The sequence below is a fragment of the Pristiophorus japonicus genome, chromosome 16 (assembly GCF_044704955.1).
Source record: "Pristiophorus japonicus isolate sPriJap1 chromosome 16, sPriJap1.hap1, whole genome shotgun sequence".
Taxonomy (NCBI): domain Eukaryota; kingdom Metazoa; phylum Chordata; class Chondrichthyes; family Pristiophoridae; genus Pristiophorus; species Pristiophorus japonicus.
In genome coordinates, this window is record NC_091992.1 from 96,120,929 (window position 1) to 96,127,978 (window position 7,050).

Sequence of the window (7,050 nt, forward strand, 5' to 3'; positions counted from 1 at the left end):
TTTTCAGGACGACATATTGGTCACGGGTCAGGACACTGTCGAGCACCTACAAAACCTGGAGGAGGTCCTCCAGCGACTGGATCGCGTGGGGCTGCGGCTGAAGAGGTTGAAATGCGTCTTCATGGCAACAGAAGTGGAGTTTTTGGGGAGAAAGATCGCAGCGGACGACATTCGGCCCACAGACAGCAAGACAGAGGCTATCAGGAATGTGCCCAGGCCACAGAACATCACGGAGCTGCGGTCATTCCTGGGACTCCTCAAATTTTTTGGTAACTTCCTACCGGGGTTAAGCACCCTCTTAGAGCCCCTACATGTGTTATTGTGTAAAGGTGAGAACTGGGTATGGGGAAAAACCAAGTAATTGCTTTTGAGAAAGCCAGAAACATTTTATGCTCCAACAAGCTGCTTGTATTGTATAACCTGTGTAAGACTTTAAGACTTGTGCTAGCATGTGATGCGTCGTCGTGCGGAGTCGGGTGTGCGGGGAAGTTGCAACCTGTCGCCTATGCCTCCAGAAGTTTGTCTAAGGCCGAGAGGACCTACAACATGATTGAGAAAGAGGCATTAGTGTGTGTGTTCAGGGTAAAGAAAATGCATCATTAACTGTTTGGCCTCAAATTTGAGCTGGAAACCGATCACAAGCCCCTCATATCCCTGTTCGCTGAAAACAAGGGGATAAGCACTAATGCTTCAGCCTGCATACAAAGGTGGGCACTCGCGCTATCAGCGTATAACTATACCATCCGCCACAGGCCAGGCACCGAGAACTGTGCGGATGCTCTCAGTCGGCTACCATTGCCCACCACGGGGGTGGAAATGGCGCAGCTTGCAAACTTGTTGATGGGGGCGCAGCCCACAGACTTGTTGATGGTCATGGAAGCTTTTGAAAATGATAAATCACCTGTCACGGCCAGCCAGATTAGGACTTGCACCAGGCAAGATCCTCTGCTGTCCCTAGTAAAAAACTGCGTACTGCATGGGGGCTGGGCCAGCATTCCCGTTGAAATGCACGAGCTAATCAAGTCGTTCCAGCGGCGAAAGTACGAGCTGTCCATTCAGGCAGACTGCCTGTTGTGGGGTAACCACGTAGTGCTACCCAAAAGGGGCAGGGAGACGTTCATCTCGGATCTCCACAGCACACACCTGGGTATAGTAATGATGAAAGCAATAGCCAGATCTCATGTGTGGTGGCCCGGTATCGACTCTGACTTAGAATCCTGTGTACGGCAATGCAGCGTGTGTGCTCAGTTGAGCAACATGCCCAGAGAGGCACCACTAAGTTTGTGGTCCAGGCCCTCCAGACCATGGTCGAGGATCCATGTCGACTATGCGGGCCTGTTTCTCGGTAAAATGTTCCTGGTGGTGGTGGATGCTTTTTCAAAATGGATTGAATGTGAAATAATGTTTGGAAGCACCATCACCCCCACCATTGAAAGCCTGAGGGCAATGTTTGCCACCCACGGCCTGCCTGACATACTGGTCAGTGACAACGGGCCATGTTTCACCAGTGCCGAATTTAAAGAATTCATGAACCGCAATGGGATCAAAGGACAAGCTGTCGATTCAGGCAGACTGCCTGTTTTGGGGTAACCGTGTAGTGCTACCCAAAAGGGGCAGGGAGACGTTCATCTCGGATCTCCACAGCACACACCTGGGTATAGTAATGATGAAAGCAATAGCCAGATCCCACGTGTGGTGGCCCGGTATCGACTCTGACTTAGAATCTTGTGTACAGCAATGCAGCGTGTGTGCTCAGTTGAGCAACGCGCCCAGAGAGGCACCACTAAGTTTGTGGTCCTGGCCCTCCAGACCATGGTCGAGGATCCATGTCGACTATGCGGGCCCGTTTCGCGGTTAAATGTTCCTGGTGGTGGTGGATGCTTTTTCAAAATGGATTGAATGTGAAATAATATCGGGAAGCACCGCCACCACCACCATTGAAAGCCTGAGGGCAATGTTTGCCACCCACGGCCTCCCTGACATACTGGTCAGTGACAACGGGCCATGTTTCACCAATGCCGAATTTAAAGAATTCATGACCCGCATTGGGATCAAACATGTCATCGCAGCCCCGTTTAAACCAGCCTCCAATGGGCAGCAGAGCGGGCAGTACAAACAATCAAACAGAGCCTTAAACACGTCACAGAAGGCTCACTCCAAACCCGCCTGTCCCGAGTACTGCTCAGCTACCGCACGAGACCCCACTCGCTCACAGGGGTGGCCCCGGCTGAACTACTCATGAAAAGGACACTTAAAACCAGACTCTCGCTGGTTTACCCCAACCTGCATGATTAGGTAGAGAGCAGGCAGCAGCAACAAAATGTAAATGATGGTCGCGCCACTGTGTCACGGGAAATTGATCTGAGTGACCCTGTGCATGTGCTAAACTATGGACATGGTCCCAAGTGCATCATGGGCATTGTGATAGCTAAAGAAGGGAGTAGAGTGTTTGTAGTCAAACTACACAATGGACAAATTTTCAGAAAGCACCTGGACTCAACAAGGCTGCGGTTCACAGACTGCCCTGAACAACCCACAGCAGACACCACCTTTTTCAAGCCCACAACACACATCCAAAGGATCAGCGACATCACCCCGGACCAGGAAATCAAACCCATCACGCCCAACAGCCCAGCAAGGCCAGGCTCACCCAGCAGTCCTGCAGGGCCAACAACACGTCAGCCCAGCGAGGGCACAGCCAACACACCAGAACAGACATTTGTACCGAAGCGGTCCACCAGGGAAAGAAAGGCTCCCGACCGCCTCACCTTGTAAATAGTTTTCACTTTGACTTTGGGGGGCGGCAGTGATGTTGTGTATCTATAAAGCATGCACTCCCATGTTCCGCCACCAGGGAGCACATCCCCTGAAGTCTCAAGGGATCCCAGCATCTCTTGGGAGCACTGTATATAAGCCGGTCCCCAAGGCCTGTTTCTCACTCTGGAGTGTCTTAATAAAGACTGAGGTCACTGTTACTTTAACCTCCCTGTGTGCATTCTCATCTGTGTTCGGAACACAACAGTATAAATGAGATTTTTTAATTTAGATGTCCAGTCTTCATACCTGAAGGATGTAATTCATTCCTTTAGGCTCTTTTAATCGTAGTAAACATTCATTCAAAATACTAGCCAAACCAATCCCTTTTCCACCATGTTAGAGTATTATTCCCAGTTTTCTGAGTTGCGTCTTTTTCCTCCCTTTCCTGACTCGAAGAGAACTGACTTAATCTGGGATGCTGCTCTGTTTTGGTTTCTCATATCAGTATCCATTCTTCCCGTGTCAGCCCAGGCAGTGAATGTTAGCAGGGTATTGATGGAAAGTATCACAACTGAACCCAATCCTATACTTAACCTGACACACCCAAATTTCCAATGGAGTCGCTGGATAATCATCATCATCATCATAGGCAGTCCCTCAGAATCGAGGATTACTTGCTTCCACTCTAAACATGAGTTCGTGGTGACTGAACCACAGTCTCTGTCACAGGTGGGACAGACAGTCGTTGAGGGAAAGGGTGGGTGGGACTGGTTTGCCGCATGCTCTTTTCGCTGCCTGCACTTCATTTCTGCATGCTCTCGGCAATGAGGCTCGAGGTGCTCAATGCCCTCCTGGATGCACTTCCTCCACTTAGTGCGATCTTGGGCCAAGGACTCCCAGGTGTCGGTGGGCAATGTTGCACTTTTTCAGGGAGGCTTTGAGGGTGTCCTTGAAACTTTTCTTCTGCCCACATTTGGCTCGTTTGCCATGAAGGAGTTCCAAGTTAAAGTTAGGGTACAGAGGCTGAAATCCAAGTCATAGTCAACATATTCAGTGAGGCATATGAAAGCATGGGCCTTACACGCAACATCCGTAAGACAAAGTTCCTCCAGCAACCTTTCCCCACTGCACAGCACTGCCCTCCAGTCATCAAGATCCATAGCGCAGACCTGGACAACGTGGACCATTTCCCATGCTGGATAGTGATAAGGGGCCCAAATTTCCCCAACCCCTTTTTCTGGCGCCCTCACCCGAGGTGTGCTGCTTTTGTCCACCTCCAAGCGCACAGAAATTCTTCCTCCTGATTCTGGCCGCTCCCCAGCCTCTCCTCAGTGGTGGCGCAGCGTGGCCAGTGGATTGGGGCGGAGCCAGGTCCCGGCGCTGAAAACAGTGCTGGCACCTCTGCACATGCGCGCTAGAGTGTGCGCGCATGTGCAGTAGCTCCTGGCAGCTCGAATCTGTGCGACACTCTGCAGGCTGTGTGGGAGGGGCCCAAAACATGCCACACCTAGCCCTGGCCAAATGGGCTCCCTCATCGGCGGCCCGCTGCGTTCTCCAAAGTAGGACCTCTATTTTTTATTTGTTATTTATTGATTGATTGATTGCTTATTACTTTGGTCTTGGTGCTTTCGGTGCAACGTTCCTTCTATTATTTATTTGTTAATTAATTGCTTGTTACTGTTTGTGCTTTGTTTAGTGCTTGGTGCTTTAAATGTATTTATGCTTTTTTAATGTTGTTGTGAAGGTGTTTAGTGCTTTATAAGGTCCCCTTCTGCACCCCCCCGGTCTCTGGCTGCCTGCAGGACTTTTCAGAACGTACACTTACGCTAGCCTAAGCTAGTTTGGAGTAAGTTTTAGCCGGCTAAACTTGCTTAAATGGCCAAAACAGGCATAAGTGGCTGGTAACGCCCACTTTTGAAAAAAAAACGGAACTAGAAAACCGTAATTAACTCACTTACACTGGAGCAACTTAAATGGGGAGAATTGCAATTTTTAAGTTACTCCAAAAAAACCTAGTTGCCCCCCAAAAAAACGGAACAATTCCTGGGGAAACTTGGGCCCATAGCCTGACTACTAATACTTCTCTTCCTGCTCACTGAAGTGAAATGTAGCAATCTAACTGAGATCAGCTAACACCATACAATTTGAGAGGGGATTAGAACCTTATGGCTCAGGTTTACACTAGGGAGTGATTCTACCAATTGAACAATGGAGGGGTGACCATAGTGAGTTTTTATGGATGTGAATCCATTGTTTTCCTCAATGGTTGAAAACTGATAATCAATACATCTGAAGAAGGTGGAAGGCAAATGATTGCAGTTATGCTTGTTATTCTGCATAAGCTGATCTCCTACCCTAACAACAGACAATGCTGCGGAAACTAAGTTAAGGGCCAAACAATTTTATGTACATTCCTTGGAAACCTGGCAAAATTGTAGTAAATTCACACTTTATGGCACAGACAGACTGGCCCATTTACCATTTCAGGACAGGCACCAGACTTAATCCAGCCAATTAGATAGTTTAATGACCACCCTTTACTTGAATCCATAGCACTGCCAGTGGCAGAATAGATAAATAGTCCATTGTTCTCCAATGAGTGGTTTTCTTCAAAAATAGAACTTTTATAAGATTACGAAACCCTGTGGTTTGGAAAATCAGTAGGCATGATATTTACAGCCAAGAATGGTAGCGTCAATGTATCCAGTCGCACTAATCCTTGTGTTTCCTCTAATCAACCTTGTGTAAACAACAAAGAAGAAAGTTACATTTATGTGAAAGAGCCTTGAATTTCCAATCAGCATTATTTAAATGCCAGCAGTAATGCTTTTATGTTACAATGTGTTATTTTTAACACCAGCAATAACCTGTCAGAAAAGCTAGGCTATTGCTTGTTTGGGGGCTTTTAAGAATTTAAGGATAAAACTTCAGTTTTGGACCTCTGTCCTATATGAGGATTTCATCTGATACATTGATCAGCATGTTTTTCTGTTATTGAAGAATAGAAATGATTTTTAAAATGATCACATTTTTAATTTATTTATTCATTCGCGGTATCTGGGCAACGCTGGCAAGATCAGCATTTTTTTATTTTTATTTTTATTTTTTTATTCGTTGCCAATCTTTCCAATTCTGTCAGATCATCTTGTCAGATTACAAACGCCAGAGGTCACCTTGCACACATCAAGGATCACTCTGCGCCAATGCTCTTAGCCAAAAGGCCTAGAGCCACTGCACCGTTCCTGGAAGTACTGCAATACCAGATTCGTGCCATAGAGGTGGATGGGTCAAGCCACCCCACCCACCTCCTATTTCCAAAAAGCATAGGAGAACCACCTTCCTGATCCAGGGAGAACCACTTTCTGGTCATGGTTACTCCCCTGTCAGGTCAGTTACGCATGATCTTAGCCAAAAGGCCGAGAAGCGATCAGCATTTATTCCCCATTCCTAGTTGCCCTTGAGAAGGTGGTGGTGAGCTGTATTCTTGAAGCGCTGCAGTCCATGTGGTGAAGTTACTCCCACAGTGCTGTTAGGGAGGAAGTACCCAGATTTTGACTCAGTGACGATGAAGGAATGGTGATATATTTCCAAATCAGGATGGTGTATGACCTGGAGAGGAATCTGGAGGTAGTGGTGTTCCAATTAAATATTTTAATGAGGCGGGCAGCCTCTGATTTAGCTTGTTTTGCAGGTTTAACCCTGGCCAGCTGGACTTCCAAGACCTCTGGAAACCCGGCAGCTGAAGGGAGGCAAGCACAGCTTCAGGGAGAGGATAAATGCTTCCCCCTGGCTCCCCAAACTCCTCTCCCATTAGAATCTCACCATGTACCCACCCCCGCTACCCTGCCCTGGGGTCAGGGATCAATAGTAAAAAGTATTATCCAGGTAGGAGAGCAATTAACCAGGGAAGAAGGCAATGCGAGAATGGCCACTGAGAATACAACTAGGATGATAGAAAGTGTAGGGCTAAATGCATAGTTTTTTAAAACATATTTTTTCCTCCTCCTCTCCTAAATGGCATGGTTCCTCAGGTAATTGGTGTCTTCCTGCACTCCATTAAGCAGCCATTCTTTACGTGTGAGCCAAGACGCTGAGTATTGGCAGGTTTTCCACTGTGGGTAATTTCACAGCCAAACGTGACCCTGTCCTCACCCGATGTCCGTATGTTTCCACTTCCTATCAGGAGTCACTGGACAATGATCTAGAGTGGGAACCCTGACCATTTTCCCCCTCCCAGGGGCACCGTGGCCAATTGTGGCAACCCCTCTGCTGTCTTGGCTGAGAACAGCTAAC

At 47.7% G+C, this 7,050-nt stretch overlaps 1 pseudogene; it reads right to left on the reverse strand.

Annotated features, from left to right (window-relative positions):
• Window positions 1-5,983: 5,983 nt before the first annotated feature.
• LOC139227255 (U2 spliceosomal RNA) lies at window positions 5,984-6,185 on the reverse strand (annotated as a pseudogene).
• Window positions 6,186-7,050: the final 865 nt, after the last annotated feature.